Source organism: Grammomys surdaster, unplaced genomic scaffold (assembly GCF_004785775.1).
Source record: "Grammomys surdaster isolate TR1022 unplaced genomic scaffold, NIH_TR_1.0 125947, whole genome shotgun sequence".
NCBI lineage: Eukaryota > Metazoa > Chordata > Mammalia > Rodentia > Muridae > Grammomys > Grammomys surdaster.
In genome coordinates this window covers 3,674,178-3,686,592 of record NW_021620769.1, presented here as the reverse complement: position 1 = coordinate 3,686,592, position 12,415 = coordinate 3,674,178, and the positions used below count along the sequence as shown (strand labels likewise).

At 37.8% G+C, this 12,415-nt stretch overlaps 1 protein-coding gene across 1 annotated transcript in view; it reads right to left on the bottom strand.

Moving 5' to 3' along the window:
• The window catches only part of Inpp4b (inositol polyphosphate-4-phosphatase type II B), a 701,452-nt gene that overhangs the window by 570,448 nt on the left and 118,589 nt on the right, over window positions 1-12,415 (bottom strand). Inside the window, exon 3 of the mRNA XM_028753430.1 lies at window positions 389-451. The gene's annotated coding sequence lies outside the window, so the exon portion shown is untranslated. The remainder of the gene's footprint in view (window positions 1-388; window positions 452-12,415) is intronic.

The window sequence follows — 12,415 nt, the reverse complement described above, 5'->3', positions numbered from 1 at the left end:
TCTTTATCCCGTTCGCGCGTGTGGGTGGGTGGGGGTGGGTGTGGGCGGGCAGGGAGGTGGTGAGGGAGGGAGGGAGGGAGGAAGAGAGAAAGAAAGAAAAGAAGGAAAATGCAAACTCTCCAAGTTCTCAAGATTTTGTTCATATAAATGAAAAATAATATCAAAAATTAATGGTTATCCACAAATTTCATAAGCTATTCTGTATTTTAATTTTTACTATCCACTTTATTAATATAATGATCACCACAAAACCCTCCTTCTACTTTTCAAATAAAAGATTAATGTTTTGATGACTCACAAAGTATTTAAACTCAGTCATCAAAGAAAGTCAACAGTTCCATGCATTTGTCAGACTGTAAAAATATTAATTCAAAGAAAGTTTTTCTACCTTTGGCTGATTTTTCATAAAGCACGGCAGATCTCGTGCCAGGTGATACCATTTCTTTGGGTTCTGTGGGCAAAGAGAGAGAAGATTAATAAAAACAACCTTCCTTTTTACTCTCTAAATGCTTCTTAAGGAAGATTCATTAGTAATAAAGGTCAGAGAAGAAAATCATTTAACACAATACTCAGCTTCATTCAGCAGCTGCCCCAGGAGTCACTTGCCTTAAATGCCAAATAAGTCCCCCAAGGTCCTTCCCTCCCTGAAGCTGAGTCACCCATGGGTGACTGTGGCAGATCCTCAGCCTGTTTCCTCTGATTCTTTTCTTTCCTTACACAGAAATATGATTTGCACTCAGCAAGGAAAAGCATCAGCTCTCGTAATTTCAAAAGACAAGCTATAAGCCATGTTGGGACCCAAAATTTATAGAAATACAAAAGACCGAAATGGAATTTGCAATTATCCAAACTTACTTTCCTCCCGCTCCCTGAGCGGGTGGGCTGTGAAATATTCATGAGAGTCTGTGTCTTTCCACAGTAATCAAAAGACGACTGTAAATAATTGCAGATTACCCTCCTTAGGAGATGTGATTCCCAAGCTTTTCTGTGCTATGAATGGGGAGGAAAGCTCTCTATGGGAGTCAGAAGTTATGGAAATATATCTTGTTCCCTCCCAGAGCATATAACAATCTTGAGGAGTATCCCATAAAAGATTTTACTACATCATTATCTGAATGTTCATATTGGAGGAGAAGAATCTCAAGTCTGATCAATGGCTTCACGGAAAGGGCTGTCGCATACGTAGGTGAGAATTTTAAATTCACCCTTTAAGACAGATAAGCGATATTAAATAATCGGGTTTGGCAGCCACTATCAGAATAATCCTATAACTGCAATCACTACATCTCACCAGCTGTGAGAACTTGGGCAAGTAAATTACACTCTGCATGCTTTCATTTTCCTCTGTAACATGGAGCTGATTGTGCCCGCTACTTTATGGAGTTAGCCCATGGTGATTAAGTGAGATCAATAAATATAAAGGACATAAGACAGTGCCAGATAAGCACGGCAAGTGTTGGTTAATACAATTATCGATGTAATTATTAAAATTATTAGCAACTTTCTGCTTTAGAAAGGGCTTATGGTCCCATTGAGACTCCACATCCTAGAGAGAGACGTGGTGGAGTGACTAAACCATAGCACACTGGAAATTGCCTCATTTCCCTATTGATTAATCAAACTCTGTGACAGCCAAAGAAACACTGAGTTTGCTTTTGGTGGATACATGAAGAAATTTGAATCATGTTTCAGGAAGATAATCTATAAGCTATCAACAGCTTTCCTGCAGTACTCCCTCTTGAGTGGACTGAAGAAGCCTTCCAACACAGTGTGAAATGCCTCAAGTGTCACTTAACATTTCTAGCCTTGTCCTCTGGTGAAGTATTGATTCCATTACAGAGACACCTACGAAAAGCCATGTTTTCATACCCTTAAGAGAAACTGCAATAAACAACATGTAAACTGAATAAAAAGTATGCTGTAGCCGGGCGGTGGTGGCGCATGCCTTTAATCCCAGCACTTGGGAGGCAGAGGCAGGCGGATTTCTGAGTTCGAAGCCAGCCTGGTCTACAGAGTGAGTTCCAGGACAGCCAGGGCTACACAGAGAAACCCTGAAAAAAAGTGTGCTGTAATTAGGAACACATATATCAGACAATTATACCAAGAAATTTGAAAGTGTGTTTTCATTAAACAAACATATAATGTGCAGAATATATTCAAAGGAAATCAGTAAGGGACTGAAAATGGTAACACAGGAAAGAATAATTTAACAGAAATCTAAACAACAATCTATACACCGACATGGCAGATAAGCCAGCTTCCTCTGTGAACAACATGGGTATAAAACTGGACAAAACAACAATTTCCAGTAACTGAACCCATTCTAAAAGCAGGTTAAGAATTACCATTTCAGGGCTCAGTGCATAAAAACAACATAAAAAGTATTTGCCATGCATGTCGTCATCCATGCATGCCCTAGGTTCAGATCCCAGAACCCATGTGAAAAGTCACAAGTGCTAGTGCCAACATTTGCTATGCCAGTGTGCCTGTATGACGTGGAAGGCAAAGCTGGAGGAAGCTCCAAAACACTGCAGGTCAGCTATATGGCTGGCACAGCAGGGAGAAAGCCTGTTTAAAGTATTTAACATGGCAAAGGGGCTGAGACCAACATCTGAAGGTTGTTCTCTCATCTCTAGAAGTAGGAGCCCTGCCCACAGATACACAAATATGCACACACACACACACATACATACACAAGTTCACATGCAAACGTGTATACATACATTCTCTCACATAGATACATGTGCACACACATGAATACATGCATATATATGTGCATTTAGACATGTACACACATACATACACAGATACACACACATTCATACACAAATATACACACATGTGCACAAATACATGCACACACATACACAGGTAGAATCAGAAGATCATTCTGTATATTTTGAAAATAGAAAATAGATGATCAGAAATACAACCAGAAAGCTTCGGACTTCTACCCCTGGAAATGGCAGAACATAAGTCTCTCCTTTGAAACCAGGCAGTCTGTGAGAATTTGCAGGCACTTTAAGAAATTAATGAAACATTTCAGTCAAGCATCAGGCCTCTTCCTAGACTTTTACTACACACAGGTTTTTATAAAGTTCCTTTAACTCAGAGAAAACATTCGTAACTTTGAATACAAAACTCAACTGCATTTGAAAACCTCATAGAGCAGAGGACGGCCTTATCTGGCCCTTGATCCTGTAGAGGCTTGATAACCCAGGATAAGGGAATGCTAGGTCACTGAGGCAGGAGTGAGTGGGTGGGTGGGTGGGTGGGTGGGGGAGCACCCTCATAAAGGCAGGGGGAGGGGAGGGGGAGGGGACTTGTGGAGAGGAAACTGGGAAAGAGGATAACATTTGAAATGGAAATAAATAAAATAACCAATAAAAATGAAAGAAAAACAAAAAAAGAAAATGTGATTTAAAGTTAATTTTCTGTTTAGAGATAGACTCTGCAGTTAATGTGCTGAGGCTAGCAGCCAAAGGACAGGGATCTGTGGCACCCCTTTCTTCCTTCCTTACCTACTGGCTAACTTTGTACCCCGATGTCCCTGAAACAAGGGATTAGAAGAGAAGGGGGAAGTTCACTTTCGGGCCACTGAAATCAAGGGGACTTAGGATCTGAGCCTAGCATGCTTAAGGCTGAGTGTCAACAAAAGTGCCTTTGCCCAGGTTGTTGTGAGCCTCATTTCTGACATCTTTGGACCTTACATATGAATCCCCAAGTGATGCATTCAACTTTTATCTAATGAGAATAATTCTGCTGCTGGACAGCCCTTAAGGAAGGACCTACATCAATCAGAACTATGTTCACCAGCCACAGGAGAAGCAGCTAAGTGCTGCCCAGACCCCTCTGCCTGGCCGAGCCCCTGCTGTTCACTGGCTCATCTCTTTGCAGTTTCTTTATCAGAGAGCAAGGCACTGCTTCTACTCTCTCCCCTGAACTTTAAGAGACTGGGTTACGCTCTCCTTTTGACACTTCTTACCAACACCAACAGGAAAACGACGCACCCTCCTCCCTCTGTACACAGATATTTCTATCTTATTCTCAACCCATTCCAAATAAATCTTCCTGCAATCTCCAGAGCTCGGAACCTTTGATTTTAGACATGTAGAACGTAATCTGATTCTCGTCTTGGTAATGGGGAATTTCTCCCAGGTGATCTAGCTCATGAATCATGTGAGTATCTGATAGCCACTGTTGCAAAGGGGTCACGTTGTAACTGCTTTCTATCTTGTAGTAGTATTTTTTCACAATCGCAGCTTACCTACAGGAAATTACTTAAAAATTGCATGTCGACTGGATACTCTATTTTATTCCATTTTATGATCATTCCTTGACTGTTTTATTGTTCTTCGGTTATACTCTTCCTGCTCTGTCAAGCAGAGTCCCAAGTGGTTGTGTGGTGTTCTCTCTCATTTCCATTCTTAATAACAGCTCCCTCTGCTTAGGGCTTAGGGCTTACTTCTCAGCACTAGCCAAATTTACCACCTGTCAACACTTTAATGCCCGCTTTCCCACCAAGTGATCCCCAGGTACTTTGGACTCTGTTGCGTGTATCATTTGCCACCACTGTACAGCAATTAAAGTCAAGGGCTGCAATTCATTTTGCCTCCTTGCACTGCCTCTCGTTGCCTTGTCTCTTCCACTATTCCAAGTTCCTCAAGGACAGCTGCATACTGTGCCTATTGCGGATCTCCCTTGCCACTTAACACAATGACTAATACATAAAAACATCCTTAATAACTATATTCCACTTTCTACAGATTAAATATTAATGCAGATAAAGTATTGACTCATGGAGCATGACTATCTCACTGTGTCTTCTGAGAACAGTTGCCTAGCAAGTTCTTAGTTTTACCAAATCAATTATAAAATTAAAAAAAAAAACTGTAGGATAAAAAGACACAGAAGACAAAAGACTATGCAGGAAGTCATAGTATCACACAAAGGATGCTACTGTGTGGGAATATATCCAAAGGCAGTCCGTGTTTGACCTCCATTTCCTGCCAAGGATAGCACTTGCCTCGAGGGTAATTAAGATAGTTACAAGATAAACTGAAAAGGAGACATTGGGTTTTGACATCTGACAGAAATTTGGACCCAAAGCAACATCAGGTTTTACTTAGAGATAAAACAAGTTTCACACAAAAATATTAGAGTGTGTGAAACTATATCATGGGTTTAATCCTTAAAATAAATAAAACACAAGACTCGTATACAAATTGTCATTCAGTCCTTTGGTTTTAAGAATTAATAATTTAGATCTAGAATACCCCCCTAATATGTCTGCAGTTTTATCAGACAGTTGTGGTGCCTTTAAAAGGTAAGAGAATGAAAAAAGTTACTGGGAGACTGTCCTTGAAGGAATATCAGAAACTTAAATGACCTAGTCCTTTCCTGACCACCATGAGGTAAACAGGCCTCCCCTGACATGTATTCCTTGTCATGATGCACCGTCCTGACATAGGACTAAAGAAAGAAAGCAGAATAAGTACAGAATCAAAATTAAGAAACTGGAAACCAAAATTAACCTTTCTTTCTTATAAGGTGATTAGGCTGTCTATGAGGTCACAGTGGTGAAACGCTAACTAAGGGGATGTGGATGTGAAACGGGAAGACTGACTGAAGAGGAAGAGGTCAACAAACCCTTATGTCCCTTCTCCTTAGTTCTCTTTGAGGGAAACACCCACAGGGAAGTGACATGAGGTTGAGAGGGGACCCAGGAGTAGAAAGTGGAAGTTCATGGCTCAGAGTCAAGCTCCTCAGAAAAACTGAACTCACCGTTTAGCACCACTTGGCACATCATGGGGGCAATGTGAGGTGTGAGAGAAGGGAAGTGTACACAGAGATGGAGCTGAGACAAGATGGTGTCATCCAAGCCAATAGGAGTCCAAAAGACACTGAAGTTCTCAAATGTCTTCAATCGGGAGCATGGGAATATTCAGTAGGCTGATGCCACCCACTACCCTGCTTGAAAATGAGGACCTGTGAGCTTGTCCCTTCCCACCCCTGCAAATCACAAGCCCACAGAGGGGTGAGCAGAAGACAATGGGGAGACGTCTAAAAGTAGAACAGTTTAGCTAATCATCAACCTACCCTGTAAAAGAGAATGAAAATTAATGTAGCTTATGTCACTGTTTTATAGATAAGGACACCAGACTGGAATGACAGACTTCCTTTCTTGATTGTTATACATGAAATGTAAGAGAAAAAGTCTTTTTGTTTTTATAACATCTGCCCATGTTTAGATACATTTTCCAATACTCTCCTGAGCCTGCCTTTTCCTTTCACCGGGAATATAAAACTGTGTTATTTCTCAACATATAATAAAAACTCAAATTCTATTTTAGATAGATGCAAAATAAAATAGTAATTTTATTTAATTTACTTTAAAGCATTATGAAATGCATTTAAAATCAAGACACACATAATACACAGAAAATTGTTAGCTTTAATTTGTAAATTTAGAAAAATTATTGAATTCAGAGTCATTGTACAAAAATAAATTATGTTATCATAAAATGATCAATAAATAAAACAGAAGCTACAGCATTTGAGATAGGATAATAAACAAATGTGTGCATTAAGATGAACAAGACATGTTTGTAACTTCTATATCAAACCCTGAAAACCACGTGAATGAGCAGGGAATGAGGACATGCTCACACATCAGAAGGCTCTCTCATCACTATCTTAATCCTCCTTCACTTAACTCATGCGTTGTCTCACAGTCAATTCTTAGCCACGTTACCTAGTTTTATTTTTTTACAACAACAACAAACATTTATTCAGAAGTATAAGGATCAAGATTACACAAGTCATTGTTAATGAATAAAAAAAGAATTTGAAAAGGCCAGGAGACAGCTCAGCAAAATGCTTATCATGCAAGCTTGGTGACCTGAGTTTTGAGCGAATGTAAAATTGGATGTGAGGGTCCACATCTATAGTCCAGGAGGCAGAGACAGGAGAAATACTGGGAAGCTCTAGGTCCGACGGCACAGTGAAGAGGCAAAGCCTTGCCTCCAAATACATGTAAGGTGAAAACGGACTTCCAACGTTATCTATCCTCTGACTTCACTCACACACCATGGCACAGCTAACTCACATATGCATCATACACATGAAACACTATACACACGCACACACACACACACACACACACACATGCAAACACTCTCTCTCTCTCTCTCTCTCTCTCTCTATACATATATATATATATATATATATATATATATATATATATATATAATTATATACAAAGAATTAAAAACTTACTAAAAGATTTGGTAATTAAGGCCACTATTGATTATGTGTGTATAAACATATCTTCTTATAAAAACCAAACATATAAACATATACAAATAGGTAGAAGGGAGAGTATTCTTCCAATATCAAATATCTACTTGGGGCAAAAAAAGTACTGACTCTTACATAAGGAAATCCCAGCTGCACAGCTTGTAGATCTAGTATATGGAAAATAAGACAAGCAAATGACTTTAAAAGGAAATGTCATTTTCATTGTCTTTGGGGTAGACAGGGATTTATTTCTTAAGCATCATTTAACTGATCCACAAGTTTATTTGCACTGAAATAAAAATATTATCTTCATCAAAAAATGTCAAGTAGAAAATGAGGTGCCAAGCCACAGAGTAAATATACTTCTACTACACATCAGACAAATAGCTGATACTCAGAAGGTATAAAGTGATTTTCACAAACAGTAAGAAAAAGGCAGACCCCTCGATAAAAACAATGCAAAAATAAATGGAAATTTCACCACAGAAGGCACACTAACTTTTCAACAAAGGTATTACAAAATCCTCACATTAGTTAGTATTATGAATGCAAGATAAAAAAAGAAAATTAGTGACAAGGGTGAGCATGGATGTGGGAAATTGCTGCAGCCATGTACAGTTGGTGAGGCATGGGATGGGCGGAATTCGCAACAGTTAGACCAGTAGCATTTACTAAAAAAATGGATATTGTACAACTTTATCTGGGACAATTCATGCTCTGGCTTATAGCCATGACAAAGCATCGTATGGTTGCATATATATATATGTATATATACATATATATATATATATGCGTGTGTGTGTACATATATATATATATGTGTATATATATATATATATATATATATATATATATACAGACATATTCATATGAACCCTACTTATATCAGGAATATTAAATGACCTAAATCCTTGTGAACAGAACAGATAAATAAATTAAGATTTTTTGTACAATTAAATGGTATATATTGAGAAGGAATAAAGTCCACTTACACGAACAGTGTGACAAATGTCACAGACAATGTTGGAGGAAAGAAGTCACATGCAAGGATATTTTTGCCACAGGCTGCCTTTTGTTAGCAGCCACGTGTGTCTTCTTAACATTCAAATGGTGGAACTGAGTACCAGTGTGATTATAATTACAGATAAGGCCTCTAAGGAAGTAATAAAGGTATTTTGTTTAAGCAAAAGACTTTCAAAACAAAACACTTTCAAATCATACTTATTTGTTTATTTGGTGGGAGGAGGGCTCATGTAGCATGGAAAGTCCACAGAGGTCATAGGACGTCATATATGAGTTGATTCTGTTGCTCCAGCATGTAGTCATCAGCCTTGGCACCACGTGCTTTTCCTGCTGAGCCATCCCAGCAGCTCCAATAGTGATGGTCTAATGACATCCTTTGGCAATGACTCATTTCCTCATAAGAGGAGACTCCAGAGATTTAAGGTCAAAGGAGCTCACACACAGTGTTTTCACACATTTTGACTTTATGGTGCTGTGAAAGCATGTGTCCTAGGTAGAAACCTCACTTTGAGTTCTGGTCTTTGCTGACACTTGTGGTTTGAAGTATGATACTTTTTGGTGATATTGGGTGAGCTTTGTGATTGCAGGGTTTAGGGTGGAGGACTGTCAAAACTCTAGAATGCATTGGATGGTCACAGTGTGCTCTCTGAAGGTAGGATGTGTCAAAGACACTTTCGACTGAGGATGTTTTTAAGCAATGAATGGCTGGAACCCTGAGAATACAAGTACAGCATGTGGCTGCTGACACGAAGTATGGAGGAGACACCTAACAGTGAGTAGGGAAACTTCAGGAGAGCCTTCAGGATGCTGAAAATATTTTATTTTGTTGACCTGGCTCTTAGGTCAAGTGTCCTCCCTTTTGGAAGACAAATTACCAAGCCTGACACTTGAACTGTGTTGCTTCTCCATATGTCTTCTACAGCATATAGAGAAAAATGTAGGGGCACTGTCATCTTAGCTCTCCGTGTATAACCCACAGAACAAGTGTCACAAGTGGATGTTTTTTAATGATCCTTGATTTGAAAGAACATCAGGAGGAAATAAAAATGCAGAATTCATTACCAACTATAACTGTAGAATCAAGCCTTCAAGACAGCCCCAGGAACAGAACATTATTCTCTAAAACAAACTGTTTTCAGTACAGCAAAGCACACACACCACTCGGCTTCTAAAACATATTTGCATAATACTGAACAGTGCGTATGTTTGAGAGTTTTATATTTTTAATTTATACAACTTTAGCAAAGAAATGAATCAGATTGTCAGTGTGATAATCTCTGGAATTAATTGCTTTTGCAAATACTGTGAAACATACTATCAATTGTTTTGCTATGTAATTCTTCATGCTTATTAGCTTAGAAAGTAATTAGCCCAGAAAAAAACTGAAACTAAACAGAGTCTTAGAGTTACAGACTAAATTTAGAAACATTTACATTAAAACTGCTGAAAAGAAGCATAAATACAAAAATAAGAAAATAGGATAAATGCATGTTTGTGCATACCTACAAGCAACCAGACAGGAAACCTTTTTGTTTCTGTGACCCATAATTAAAACCTAGATCAGGAATTACTAATGAGAAACCACAAAGGAGATAATTAAGGCTCAGATCCTTAGAAAGGTTTGCTCAGTCCATGGAGAGACAGGCAGAAAGAAAGCAAAAACAAAGCAGAATTCCATTTAAAACACAGAAAGAAGAAAGGAAAATTTTAATCTTGTATTCTATTTCTTTTAAAAATACTTTTATGTGATTGACTTTAACACCTTTTCAAAGATACTTTATGATATGTAGTACCAGAGATTTCTTCCAGAAAGACTGAATCCTCAAACTCTCATATGCGCAGGTCTCCTACATAATATGCTATATTTACATATACCCTACTTGTGGTCCTATTCACTTATAACTCTGACTAGGATATTTGGAATATTTTAAACAAAGGTAAATGATGGGTGTGAGTCAAAGCCATATCTTTGTCATTTAGTAAACAACAAGATAAAAGTCTGTACATGTTTGTCACAGATTCAATTGTTCACCAAATACACATCCCTCTCCAATCAATTGGCTAAGTGTATATGGAAGCCAAACAAACAAAGTAGATATAATTTTGCTGACAGTTTCAGTATTTCAGCTATATTTAGCACTTTGCTATTTATTGAAAGAAAGAAATTCTTCTTCATACATAATTTAGCAGGTTCAGGAGAACTTCTGTTTTCTCCGAACTTTTTAAACTCTTTATGTCTGTGCATGCAGTAGACACTGAATGGACTCAGCGGTTTGTATTCATGTGTTTATGTATGGCTGTATGTGTGTGAAAACATGTAAGTACAATAGGCTAAGATGAAGAGGCTCATGAACTTGGAAGTACTGTGAAATGTATTGTATTCTTATGTCTAATTAAAATAAATTATTTCATAGGTGAAAAGATGACTTGACGGTTCAAAGCCCTGGCACTCGCTGCTCTTATAAAGTTTTGTTCCAAGTACCAAGTTGTGAGTACATCCAGCTCACAACTCTCAGAAACTCTAGCTCGAGGGGAATCTAACACCATCTTCTGACCTCCACGGTAGTGTACATACATGGTACATATACATACATACAAAATAAAAATAAAATTTCAAAAACCCACTCACATTACCTCTTATTGTAAACTAATACGGCTTATATAGATGTACAACTGCAAAAGTAGTCTATTTTGTGGATGTCTTTGGCGTTTTCTGTATTTTTCAAGTACTCATTAAAATTACAAACATACTATGTCTTGAGTTTTCAGTGTGTAGTCTGTCCTAAGTAGCCACTGTACTAAGTTCCCCTTGCAGCACACATACACCTCCAACAGTATTCTTTAGATCGTTTCTTTACATATTTCATTATGGCTTTTGACACCTTCTATTTTGTACCAATATCAAAGTGAAATTGAAAGACTCTCGATCCATTATACTCAGAGATGTAAGAAACCCAGCAGCATCCCCACCCGTAGATGGACACTCACTGGACACAACCCAGAAGAATGGAGTCAGAGTCCTCATTCCCTAAGTACCCAGGAGGTCTAAAGGTATACTAAAGTTTACTAAGGCTGACTATACAGTAAATTCTTCTACACTAAACGATTTCAAAATCTTTTATTCAACTAATTTATTTTCCCAGATTCGATGAAAGAAAGCCTTATCAACCTCAGCACAAAGAGTATTAAATGTATTATAGAGTGTTTCATTATCCCTATCTGTTGTTTCTGACAGCAATATTACTAATTTTGAATGAATTCACTATCAAGGACTTAGGAACGTTTCTTGCTAGCCATATTGAGTACTAAGTGCAAAGCTGTCTGTTTGTGTGCCTCTGTACTATCTACAGGAAACACAAATGCCACCAACTGCCAATCTGGAGAACTGACATGTCTTAGACCTGATGAGCAGATGTCTATGCAAGTTCCTAAGTCAAGAGATTAACAGAAGAAGAGCTACTGTTTGCTCAAAGTCCTGTGTGACCTAATGCTGTATTACGGTGTAGTACAGATCTCAGTCCCTCTGAGTGTTCCCCAGCATTTTTTAGTTTTTACTTATACATTTAGAAGCTGCCCTGTGGATTTCTTGCTTTTGATATAAGTTATCGTAGAAAAGTTCCAGATGAATAATTGATTTGTGGTACCCAATTATTGCTTCTTGCAAAAAAATAAAAATAAAAAATAAAAACAAACGAACAAAACCCAACCACTATCAACAATGAAGCATAGTGAGTGTGTGTATATGTGTGTATGTGTGTGTGTATGTGTGTGTATGTGTGTGTATATGTGTGTAAGTGTTATCACTGAAAAACAACATCAGCTTCAAAATCTAAAAATCAGTGCAAAACAGTCTCATTTTACTTTTTAAACTAAGATAAAATTATCTGTTCTGTTGTTATTGTTTGCTAATTTGTTTTGTTTATCCTTAAATGAAATATCAACACCCAAATATTTTTTAAAAATGTTTTTTTGTCTTATGGTATTTAAATGAGAATTGTCTACATGGGTTCATATGTTTTACTATTTTTCCTGTTTTTTTTTTTTTCACTATCAACGTGTTGAGTTTCATTGTGACATCTATGTACATATATAT